We start from the raw sequence: 12,664 nt of genomic DNA on the forward strand, positions 1-12,664 counted from the left end.
TGGGACTCAATCCCAGGCCCCTGGGATCATGACTTGAACCGAAGGCAGAGGCTTTAACCCACTGAGCCACCCAGGTTCCCCAGTAGGGAAGTTTTAAAAACCACTACACACCCACCAGAATGGCTCAAATGACAAAATACAATAGCAAGTCCAGGTATCGGAGCTGGATGGGATATGCAGCAGACTGGAAGTCTCATGCAATGGCTGGTGGAGGCCGAATCGGGCAGCCACTTTGTGCTCATGGCAGCACTATGTGTAACCAGCCTTGCTGTGGATCCCATCGTGTTTCCTCCTTCATAGAGCGAAGCCCCAACCCTCAGCGTGATGGTATTTGGAGATGGGGCGCTTGGGAGATAGGTGGGTTGGGATGAGGTGGCGCTAGTGGAGCTGTCATGGTGGGATTAGCGTCATTGTAGGGAGGAGAGACACCGGGGTGCTGTCTCTGCCATGTGGGGACACAGTGAGAAGATGGCCAGGATGAGAGCCCTTGCCGGAACCGGACGGGGCTGGCACCCTAATCGTGGACCTTCAGCTTCCGGAACTATGTATTTTGTTATGGCGCCGGGGCAGATGAAGACAGGTCTCAAACCGCGAACAACGCAAATGCAGCCGTGGGGAAGATAAGGGAAATGAGGGCCCGTGCACACCCTGACAACCTGCCAACAGTGAAAACGAATGGACAAAACTCTGGGGCATAGCCTGGATAAATCCCAGATGTCCCGGCATGCGGGAGAAGCTAGACGCAGTGGAAAAAAACCGACAGAACTAATCTGTCATGAAGCATGCCTCCCCAGGTAGTACATATACAAGAGCGCTAGGCCAGGGCAAGGACAGACTCTGGGAAAGAATGGAAGGGCTTCCCTGCGGCTAGAATCATGCTTACAAAGGGCAGAAGGAGCCTGCTGTTTCCGGCTCCCGGAGGGCAGTCTGCTCCCTGACTCGGCTGCATTTATAGGACTGCTAGCTCCGCGAGAAAAGACTGAGTTGTTCTTTTCCGTTTTGTGTATGTTTCCATATGCATGTTATATTTAATAAGAAAAAGGTTTCCAGAAAGGATTTGGGGGAAAAAAAACCCCTACACAACATAGCTTTTGATGCAGCAATTCCACTTCTAGGAATTTATGCTCCGGAAATATTTGCATGTGTGTGAAATAACTATGCACATCGCTGTCTGTTGCTGCCTCCTCCGGGATGGCAAGATACTGGGAACGATGCGGAAGCCTGTCGACAGGGGCTGGTGGGATAAGTAAGTAGTAGCCGACAGCACGGAATTTTCTGCAGCCATGGAAAAGGGTAACAAGAGCCCCGTGCAATGTATTAAGGATAAAAAAAAAAACAAAGTGTGAGGGGCACCTGGGTGGCTCACTCTTGATTTCAGCTCAGGTTGTGATCTCAGGGTCTTGGGATTGAGCTCAGAGGGGAGTCTGGTTAAGATTCTCTGTCTCCCCTCTGCTCCTCCTCCCCTAACAAAACAAAACGAAAACGAAAAAACCCAAAGTGCAAAACAGTGATCCCTTTTAAAATAGTGGAGCTGCCTCGAGGGAAAGGAAGAGACCCAGGAGATGTGCATAAAGGAGGGAAATTTACTTTTCTTTTCTTTGTAAGTTCTACTGTTGGAGTATTTTACTGCGTGCTACTTGGCCTATTCAGAAAATAAATTATCACTTAAAAACAGAGTAAGTACATATAGAGTGGACAGATAAAGGCATGGGAAGGTAAGGAGCCAGATTCTGACTCTCTGGCCCTCGGAGGTCACACATTTGAAGATGGGTTTTGGAGCCAGGCAGGTCTCGGGTCAAGTCCAGTTTCCGGGCCTTCCTACCTCGGACCTTTGCCAAGGAATTTAAAACCCTCTGATTCTGCCTTCATCCACACGAGGACCTTCCCATCTGGGTACTGAAAGCGTCAAATGAGATCATCCAAACAGAGCCTGGTGTCTGGCAGGTAGAAAGTATTCAGCCACGTTCACCCTGACCTTCCTACCCGGTAACCGCCAATACGTTGTTCATTGTGGCCATTTTACAGATGAGGAAACTGAGGTCCAGAAGTCACCATCTCCAGCGCCTTCAGGAAGCCCACAACAGACGTGACCTTTCCCTTGAGCCCACAGGAACAACGAAGAAACAGACCCCAACCCATACTCCCGGCAGGCCCTCGAGTGTGCCCCTTGAGGCGGGGCACTCGGCTGAAAGAGATCAATGACTACTAATAATCCGAGCTCTTTGTGAGCTTCAGACTTTCCTCTGCCTACTGCTGGTCTTACTCAGCATTTCTGACTTTTTAATTCTGCTTTCTCATTTGCCACAGCAGCTGGTCAAGGGATAGGACGTTATTATTCCCGATGACTGAGAAGTAAACGGAGCTCAGATGGAGGGTTGGGGGATGGGGACGATGGACACAGTGGCACCCGTGTGGCTCAGGGTCAGGCCCGGGGCCTCGGAGTCCGTATGCCTGGGTCGCTCCGTAGACATGGTGTTGTTACTCTGAGAGCCAGGGCAAGTCTGCCACCCTCTCTGGGCCTGCGTTCCCACCTCTGCAGTTTGACCAGTCTTTCCTTCAGGGACATGACCAAATATACCCCTTAGAACAGCCCTAGCCATAGCCCTAAAATCCACTGAATCCTAGGCAAACACAAACAGCCACTATTTATGAGTCCTTGCATCAGGGTAGGCAGAGTCCAGGGTCTTCAGAACATTTCCCCTCTCCCTCTAGCTTGTGGTTACTCTGAGATCCTAGCTCTGAATCCTTCCCACACCTTGTCCCCAGAGCAGAACATCTACGTCCTTGTACGTGCCGCTCTCATGTGAGCCCTGCTTTTGGTCCCTGGGAGGACTGTGCACTAAGGGCTGGGGCAGGATGCCAGGCTCGCAAACCCCACGTGCAGGCGGTAATTTGCACAAGCGCTCCTTGCCTTGGTGTGCTCATTTCCAGCCCGTCTCCAGAAGGGCGCTCAGCCTGCAAAGCCAGCAGAGAGCTATTTACAGCTCTGGGCAAGGAGAGGGGAGGCAGGCTCTGTTCCCACACAGGAACAGCCCTCCCGAGGTGGCTTGCTCTTTTGGCTGCTTGGAAGAGGCTGTTCGGCCAATCCTGTCTCCAGAGGAGTTTTGAGGTCCTAAAAGCTTTTGCTGAAAGGCCAGGGATCTGCCCCAAGGGTTGCCTGATTCCCTCAGGGAACTCGTGCTCAGAGGCTAATGGGAGAAGGTGTCCCTAGGCTCCCTCCAGTAGAGCTACTAATGGGTTCTAGAGATCTAGGCAGAGGACGGATCTGTAGGCCTGTCAAAACCATGGACAGCTCTAGCTACTCCACTACCACTCTAGGTCAGAAATGGACAAACCGTGGTGGAGGGCTGGTGGTGGGGGAAGACATCCGGTCCACTGGCCCATCTATGTAAATAAAGTTTTATTAGAACACAGCCTTGCCCATTCATTAGACTGTCTCTGGCTGCTCGTGGTACAGGTAAGTAGTTGTGATTGTTAACTGTATGGCCTGCAAAGGCTCAAGTCCTTACTATCTGGCCCTTTACAGAAGACATGTGCCAAGCCTTACTCGAGGTGATGTCCCTGTCATCTTGTCTTTTGTCAGGCTTCTCTGACCCACCTATAGTTGGAGTCTGCCCTCCACCCAGCTTCCGGAAGGATCTTTCTTTGGTGCTAATCAAATCAGGTCACCTCCTTGCTTAAAACCCTTGCACGGTTCCCTACTGGTCTCTGCGTCAAGTCCACACACTACCATCAGTCACCTGGGTGTCCACGACCTGGCCCTCCTGCAGCTTCCCCTCTCCTCATTCACTCACCCTGTGCTCACTGAAAGCCTCCACCATCCTCTAAACACTGGTTTTATGGGGGGAGGGGAGGAACTGTGTCTTAGTGGAATATTATGCATTATCTACATATAATACAAACTTTCTGGTTATCTGGTTCTAGCCTTGTTCGTTATCTTTGAGCTATTTTTTCCAATTCTTTGTAAGTAATAGCAAAGTGATAGACGAGCAAATTCTGTCGTGTCATTTTCTGCTTCCATTTGCAATTCATCTCAACACACCTTTCCTCCATACATAATTGTGCTTTAGTTGACTTCGCCTTTGAACTGGTTCTAACATCTACTTGGGCCCCTCACTGAGTGAGCTTAACACAATCCTAATCCAGTGCTTTTGTGTCTGCATAGGAGTCATGATTTTACTCTTTTTTAATCTGAAGACTTCTTCCTTTTTTTAAAGATTTTGACAGAGAGAGCGCATGCACATGCACAGAAGCAGGGACAGTGGCCAGCAAAGGGAGAGGGAGAAGCAGGCTCCTCGCTGAGTGGAGAGCCAGACATGGGACTCAATCCTAGGACCCTGGGATCATGACCCGAGCCCAAGGCACACAAGATGCTTAACCGACTGAGCCACCTGATACCCCTGAAGATTTGTCTTTTTTACAATTTTCAGTGATGTCTCTGAGGCTCTGCTCAAATTCTCTCTGTTTCTCAGTCTCTCTGAGACTATCTGTCTTGCCATTTCTGCCTGCAATTTCTTCCCTAGCATCCCCAGGGTTTCTCTGAGTTCCAGACTCTAAGTTCTCCCAGCCTCCCCAGGATGCATCTCGCTGAACAGCAGATGTTCTGGTCTGTCTCCCCACAGTCAGCCTAGAAGAACCTCTGGTGTAGCAGCTGGGTCTCTATCTCTCCCTCGTCACACAAACACACCCCTAGTACTCTGCAGGACACACGGAAGTTGTGCAACTAAAGGCCACAGTAATGAGTGAATGGACTTTGGGTGATGGGACCACTCACCAGGACAGAAGCCACTAAGGGCAAGACCTTGCTGTCTTCACTCAATACCAAATACACAATGTCAGCGTCTGGTGTCTGTGGAGTACCCAATAAAAACTTGTTGAGTAAATGAAAGCATACCACTCAATTTGTTTCTTGGCTTGCTTTTCTTTTACTTTTAAAGATTTTATTTGAAAGAGCAAGTGAGTGTACAAGTAGGGAGGGGGCAGAGGGAGAGAGAGAAGCCAGCTCCCCATGGAGCAAAGAATCCAGTGTGGGGGCTGGATCCTGGAATCCTGAGATCATGACCTGAGCTGAAAGCAAATGCTTAACCGACTGAGTCACCCAGGCTCTTGGCCTACTTTTAAGTCATCTCCCATTTTTTCCCCTGCTTTGGAAGAGCAAGCCCAGCCACTTCTGAATGCCACCCTCCCGAGCCATGCTGTGTCACCACGGTGGCCCATCAACCCCTCAGGGTCCTGCTCCCCTCGAGGGAATGGATGGCAATCTCCGTTCTGCTTCATGATCATCTTGTGACCTTGAGCAAGGCCCTGCTCCTCTGGACCTCTGTTTTCTCACAGGTCAAGCCTTCGGTTCAGACATTCTAAGAGATAAAGTGCATGAGGCAAAGACAGGAACGACCAGAAATGCCCGTGATGTTCCAGCCGGACCTCATTTATACTGTATCAAGCGCTGCCAGTGGAGCTCACTGGCAAAGCTAAGCAAGGCCTCGCTCTGAGTTGTGGGGGTGACAAAGATATCCTAGGACAAGAATTCCAAACTTGAATGTGACCACGAATGCCAGCTCCCACCCTTTACCGCCAAACTGGGACACTATTAAATTGCAGATTTACATTCTGTAGGCCTCTGTAGGGTCCAGTAGTCTGCATTTCTTTTCTTTGTGTGTGTGTGTTTTTTTAAGATTTACTTATTTATTTTAGAGAGAGAGTGAGCGAGCAGGAGGAGGGGCAGAGGGAGAGAGAGAGAATTTCAAGCAGACTCCCCACCGAGTACAGAGCCCCCCTCAGGGCTTAATCCCTGAGGTCAGGACCTGAGCTGAAACCAAGAGTTGGTCACCTAAACAATTGAGCCACCCAGGCACCCCCAACTGTCTGAATTTCTAATGAGTATCCAGATGCTGTGATGCTACGGGGCACTGTAACACATTCCCAGAAGTGAGGAGCTAGGACACAGTGGGTCCCAGCTTTGAAGAAATTCTCAGTGTGGCCACGGAACAGATTTCCAGCACACTGCCAATAGTCCAAGGTAATTAGCACGAGCGCCTAAGTGGGAGGAGTTGGCAGTTAAGTCTACAGACCCCTGAGAAAGGACAGGTTGGCGAGGTGGGGGATTCGGGTACAGGGTTCTCAAAGAACATGGAAACCAGGTTGGGAGTGTTCTGCCAGGCCAGTGACTCTAATGAATCTGGTGGTGAGGCCCACCAATCTGTGAGTTAACAAGCCCTCCAGGGCTTCTTATACTCAAGCGTGAGAACCTCTATGCTAGGAGGAGAGAAAGGATAGAATATTGCAGTTTGAAGAACACTGTTTTGTTTTCCCATAGTAGAATTTCAGGCACATGTCTGGGCGTTGTAAATTGTATTCATCTATTCATTTGTCCATTTACACACTCAACCATCCCTTTATCTAACCAACAAAGTGGTTGTGTCCGTGCATCCATCCATCTATCCATCCACCCATCCAATCACCCACCCAACATCCAAGTATGTCCTGAAGGTCCACCATGAACCCTCTTATGCACAAGAGACAGGACTGAAATTGTAGATATACACACCTATCTTAGCCTCTAAACCAGTGGTTCTCTACCAGAGACAAGTCTGCCCCCATGGGACATTTGGTGATGTCTGGAGACGTTTTTGGTTGTCCAAATATGGGGGGTGGGAGTGTGCTACTGGCTTTTAGTGGGATAGGCATCAGGGATGATGCTAAACATCCTAACACGCGCAGGATAGTCCCCAGAGTTAGTAGGGTTGAGGTTGAGAAACTTTGCTCTAAACTGGGAGCCCCTTGGGGGCAGTAACTATTATAGTCACCTTGGTATCCCAAGGTCACAAGACAGCCTGACCCACAGGAGCTGAGCAAATGCCTCCATGCAAGAGGAAATGGCAATACAACACACAGTAATGTATATAAAAAGTTCTTAAAACTCAACCACAAGGGGAACCTGGGTGGCTCAGTCAGTTGAGTGTCTGACTCTCGACTTTGACTCAGGTCATGGTCTTAGGGTTGTGGGACCAAGCCCCACATAGTGGAGTCTGCTGGGATTCTCTCCTTCTCCCTCTGCCCCCACATGCACCAGCTCTCTAAATAAATAAATAGAATATTAAAAACAACAACAACAACAATAAAACCCCAACCACAAAAGACAACTCAAAAATGAGCAAGGGACTTAAATAGATGTTTCTCTCAAGAAAGTACACCAATGGCCAACAAGCACACGAGGAGACGCTCCATGTCACTAGGGAACTGCAAATCGAAACCACAACGAGATACCACTTCACACCTGCTGGAACGGCGGTTACAGTAATAATAATAATAATAATAATAATTGGAAAACAGCAAGCGTTGGTAAGGATGCGGAAAAATTGGAACCTTCGCACGCTGCTGGTGGGAACGTAAAATGGTGCCGTTTGGCAGTTCCTCAACAGGTTGAACAAAGAGTTACCATGTGACTGATCATGTGACCTGACTGGTTCATGCCTGGACATACAGCCAAAAGAAAGGAAACCCAAACTGCCTTTAAACCAAAACATGTGGGGCACCTGGGTGGCTCAATGGGTTAAAGCCTCTGCCTTCGGCTCAGGTCATGATCTCAGAGTCCTGGGATTGAGACCCTCATCAGGCTCTCTGCTCAGTGGGGAGCCTGCTTCCTCCTCTCTCTCTGCCTGCCTCTCTACCTACTTGTGATCTCTGTCAAATAAATAAATAAAATCTTTAAAAACAAATAAAATCCAAAACTTGCAGGTACGTGTTCGTAGCAGCAGAGAACACCAGGTGTTGGAACATTGTTCGGTGAATTCCCTCAGGGAGATACTCAAGCCGGCTCCGTGATGAGCAGGTCCTATTACTGCCCGCTTCCCACCTCTTTCCTTTCTGCTTTCCACTATTAACCCCTTTCCAAAGTTGGGGAAATAAGATGCTGAGAAGTGTAGTGGTCCCGTGACACGGTCATGCTGGCAGGAGCCCCGTTCAGTTGTGGGCGCTGTGACCCCAGAGCCCACTGGAATGCTGACGAGTTCCCTAGAGCCAGGGCAGAAGTTCAGCCTGGGACAGGGAAGCCTCAGATTCCTCTCTCGTGGCTTCCGAACTCTCGGGAAGTACAGAGGCCCAAGTTTCAGCCACTGAGACTGCTGGCATGGCACTTCCCCAGAGAGATGGACAGGTCCAGGCAGGAATGTGCGGTCCGCAGACCTCACCTGCACCCAGTATGCTGACCCTGGGAACAGCGGTGGGGCTCCTCCTGTGGGCTGGGGTCCCATGGCCATACCTCTTGGCAGAGTGACTCAGAGCAAGTCTGTCAACCTCTGGGTGCTGTGCTTTGCTCATCTGTAATGCACGGGAAGCCGGCTGGAGGGTTCCTCCCCTTCGTCTTCCCCCGTGTGTATATTCTTACATATACATCTCTCTCTTTTTTTTTTTTTAAGATTTTATTTATTTATTTGACAGACAGAGATCACAAGTAGGCAGAGAGGCAGGCAGAGAGACAGAGAGAGAGGGAAGCAGGCTTCCTGCGGAGCAGAGAGCCCAATGCGGGGCTCGATCCCAGGACCCTGGGATCATGACCTGAGCCAAAGGCATAGGTTTTAACCCACTGAGCCACCCAGGCGTCCCTACATGCCTCTTTTGTGCCCCTTTCTTGCCTGACTAATTCTCCTACGCATTCACATGTATCTTTTTTTTATACTGTATATATTAATTCTGCAACTTTATTGTTTTCACTAAACGTCTCGGGGAACTTTCCAGGTCAGGAATGTACATCTCCCTCATTTTTCTAAAAAGACTGCTCATTTCCCCGTGTGAACGCACTGGGCTGTAGCCCCTCCCCGTGCTGGTGCTGCAAAGTTCTGCAGTAAACGTTCCTGTGTTCGCCGAGCTACATGCACGAGTGAGCACTGCTCCAGGAGAGTCCTAGCGGTGGGAGGGCAGTGCGAGTTCTGGAAAAGAAGGCCAGAGGACCTTCTGAAGAAGGCTCCAGAACCAGGTTATTTCTGAAACTGCTGCTGGCATGAACATTTCTTTGACCTCTAGCAGGGAAGGGGGTAATGCCCTTAGGCAGGTCATTTCACCCCTTTGAGCCTTAGTTTGCTCATCTGTGAAATGGGAGGCCGGGTCAATGCACAGTAAAGTTGTGTTGTATGTGAAGGACTGAGATCGCTGTTAATGCGGAGAGGCTCAGCGGCTAGACACCACCCCCTCCATCATGCAGGAAGCAGAACAAGGAGGCCCAAGAAGGAGAAGCATCAAGGATATGCAAAACACGTGCGTTAGGCCAGCAGTTCTCAGTGGGAGAGGCGGGTGTCATTCTGTCCCCCAGAGGACGTCTGCCAATGCCTGGAGACAGTTTAGTTGGCATAGCCAGACAGGCTCGTACTGGCATCTAGTAACGAGGGGCCAGAATGGAACTCAACTCCCTCAGTGCACAGGATGGCCTCCAAGACAGAGAATTATTCCGCTCCCAATGTCCATACTGCCAAGGATAAGAAGGCCTGCTCTGCGGCTCTCTCTTATCTGATGCCTGCCCCCCAACAAACCTCATTCAAAGATGAGGGAAGTGAGCCCCAGAGAGGGAATGGCCTGCCTGAGGCTCCCCAGCCATACACTCTTGGCTCATCGGACCACCGCGGTCTGCGGTCCTAAAAGCACAAAGGTTTTATGACTTTGCACTTGAAATCACAATCATTGCTCCCACCCATTTGTTGCAGAGGCTACACACTTTACGAGGATTAACTCGTTTTATGTAGATAAGGTTAAAAATCTCTTCAAGATCACACACTAAGTAGCAGATCTGGGCTCTAGACCCAGATAAGAGGAGTCCAGGGACCGATCTCTTGACCCCTATGCACTCCAGCCCCCATCATGCTCTGAACTTTGACCTTGGCAGCTTGCACAGGGCTCCCTCCTCTAAACTGGAGCATAACTGCCAGCCCTTTAGCTGGAGGCAGGGGGAAGCCCCTGCCTCAAGACCCTCCCATCTGCAGGGACCTGGTCACTGTTGCCCAGCTGGGTGGTTCTGGAGCCCTGCGGCCAGTTTCAGCTCTGGCCCCATTCAGTGCCTCAGGAACAAAAGCTGTGCTCTGAACAGGGGTATGAGATAGCTGCAGGGACAGGAGGGAAGGGGCCTGTGCAAAGTTCCTGGAGCAAACCCAGCTACACAACTGAGGCCCCGGCTGCAGTCTTGGGCACCAGCACATTGCAACCCATCTCATCCACCATCCTCGGTCGATTTGGCTTTTGGCAAGTGTCAGTGCGGTGGAGGGCTCAGCATAAAGCTCCCATGGGGTAAGCAGTTAAGTGCAGACCCCCAGGAGTGGATTCTACAAGGTGGTCTGCTGGCGGGGGGCAGTGCTGCATTTCAGCTCTGCCCCCTCTAAGCTGCGCAACATTCTCGGAGCCTCTATACAACCTCTGACAAGTGGAGAGGTCAATCCCAGCAGTCCCAGCTGTAAATGTGAGGACCGGAGCTCCTGTCCTGGATGCCAGTACCCTACAATCCTGGGAGAGACTGTGACTAGCTTTGCAACCCACTGGCCGGATGACCTTGAGCAAGTATCTTCCCCTTTCTGCCTCTGTTCGCTCAACCTTCAAAAGAAGGGGCAGGATCTTCAATCTAGAAGCCCTCTAGAAGTCCTTTAATCCAGAAGCTTAGAACTCCAGTCTTACCTCTCCCCGGGGCTGACCTCTTTGAGCATCCAGGACACGCATTTCTCCATACCTCATGTCCCAGGTGCAGCTCTAAAGAGCAAGGCAAAGCTCCTTGCCTTTCTCGTTCCTGTCCTCCACGCTTGCCTGCCGGAGAAGAGCTGTTCCGCCCCCCCCTGAAGTCACCAACACCCTGACCCTTAGCCCAGCAAAGCCAACACTCTCTCCAGCCAGTGGATGGTTCCTGTAGCATCTACCTGCTCTGGCCAAGTGCCCAGGGAATTCTACTGAGCAGTGCCCACTGGAGCTGTGGGTAAAGGGGCAAGCTGGGGTCTTCCTCTCTGCATGTGACACTCCCTTCTCCAGGGGAGAGGTTGGACTGCCTCAGGGGAGAATATCCTGAACACCAGCCCTTTGTGTGAGGGGAGTGGGGGGGGGTCCCTGGTGGTCCTACTGCCTCAGAGGCCATCTCTGCAGTCAGAGTTCAGAGGGCAGTAGAAGGATCCTCCCTAGGCTCAGGATCTTGGCTTTAAGGGCTTCATTCTTATCAAACCTCCTCTGGACTCATCTCTGGCCAGGGCGGGAGAAGAAAGGTGAGATGGAATTAGGTGCAGCAGTGAGGTGTGGGAGTCTAGTCGGTAAGGATGGGATTTGGGAAAGGCAGGGGGAGTGGGTGTAGAGTGCTAGTGAGAGGCTGTCTCTTGAAAGGGTTAGAGAGAGGTGGAGTGAGGTGGGTGACTCCGTCCTGATGGGTGGCCAGACCCTTGTCCTATTGCTGAGTATGAAAGTCCCTGGCCTTACATTTGTTGGAGGAAGACGGTACCCTCCCCAATGTGCTTTAACGGGGTGGTGTTTGCCGCAAGCATTTCTCTGTAAAGGGTGGGAAGGGGGTCTTGGGTGGGGTGGGGGAGGGGAACGGAATCATCATTTATCTGAAGACAAATCCCAGAGTCCAGATGCTGAGGTGGGGTAGGCAGGGAGATCCCTATTGGGTTTGAGGGTGACATGCAGAGTCTCTGCCCTGAGATTTCCCTGTCTTGAGGAAGGGCTTATTTCCCAGAACATCTGGGGGCTTTCATTTTCCCTGGAGGGAGGATACTGTTATCTGTGATCTATCTATCTAAGACCCTTATCATTCCGAAGCATGGGTGGGAGAAGAGATCCAAACTTAGTTTCTGAGGGAGGCGGAAGGTGCGTCCGTCTCCGAAGAGATTGGGGGGGGGCGCCTAGATACGTGCGGAGGTTGGACCCCACTTTGGGAGGGTACATTCCATTCCAAGGGGTAAATTAGGGAGCGGAATCCTATCTCTAGAACCTGGGGCTAGGACTGAAAGAGCCCATTTCTGATGGGAAAAGAGGCTGTTCTGCTCTCTGGATGGTGAGAGACCCTCTCTTTTTGGGGGAGGGGACCCGCGTCTCCAGTGGATGAGGGCCCCGATTCTGGAGGAAGACGCCCCGTTTTTGCTCCCTGGATGCATGGCCGAAGGACCCGTCTCGCGTGGACGGGCCCGCCCCCACGCTACCCGGCGCGGTGCGCTTACCTCAAGGCCCGGGCTCGGGTCTGCGGACTCGGATCTGCGGGGCTCCGACTTGAGGTCCCTGCGCTCTGAGCTCCGGGTGCGTCCAGTCTCTGCCCCACTTCCCCCAGCGACTCGCGGGGTTTCCTGGCTCCGCCGAGCCGCGCCAGCCAATCAGCGCTGCCGGCCCCGGCCCTCGTTCGCGCCGCAGCCAATGAACGTGCCCGCCACGGGCCACCGCCCCCGGGGGGGAGGGGGAAGGCAGGGCGGGGGCAGAGTCCGGCCTCCGGGGGCGAAGGAGCCGGGGGCCTGGAGGAGGGACCGCGAGGGCCGGGAGCGAGGGTTAGGGCTGGGGAGGAGGAGGCTGAGGACCCTCGTCAGGCCGGAGGGGAGCCTATCTGATGGAGGGTGGAAAGCGCGTCTCTAAAAGGGGGCGGCTCTATAGGTTGATTTCACCTAGACCTTAATTACCTCCTGTCCTCTCTATCCTGGGTCCTGGGGGCTGCGAGTGAGTG

The 12,664-nt window shown here is 51.8% G+C and overlaps 1 protein-coding gene across 2 annotated transcripts in view; it reads right to left on the bottom strand.

The window, feature by feature from the left end:
- The window catches only part of ABAT (4-aminobutyrate aminotransferase), an 81,141-nt gene extending 68,850 nt beyond the window's left edge, over nucleotides 1-12,291 (bottom strand). Inside the window, exon 1 of one of the 2 annotated variants that reach the window (XM_045071970.1) lies at nucleotides 12,174-12,291. The gene's annotated coding sequence lies outside the window, so the exon portion shown is untranslated. The remainder of the gene's footprint in view (nucleotides 1-12,173) is intronic. The other variant, XM_004750414.3, reaches the window with a different exon arrangement.
- Between the last annotated feature and the right edge of the window lie 373 nt (nucleotides 12,292-12,664).

The sequence above is a fragment of the Mustela putorius genome, unplaced genomic scaffold (genome assembly GCF_011764305.1).
Source record: "Mustela putorius furo isolate JIRA1106 unplaced genomic scaffold, ASM1176430v1.1 tig00004007_pilon_pilon_pilon, whole genome shotgun sequence".
NCBI classification, from domain to species: domain Eukaryota; kingdom Metazoa; phylum Chordata; class Mammalia; order Carnivora; family Mustelidae; genus Mustela; species Mustela putorius.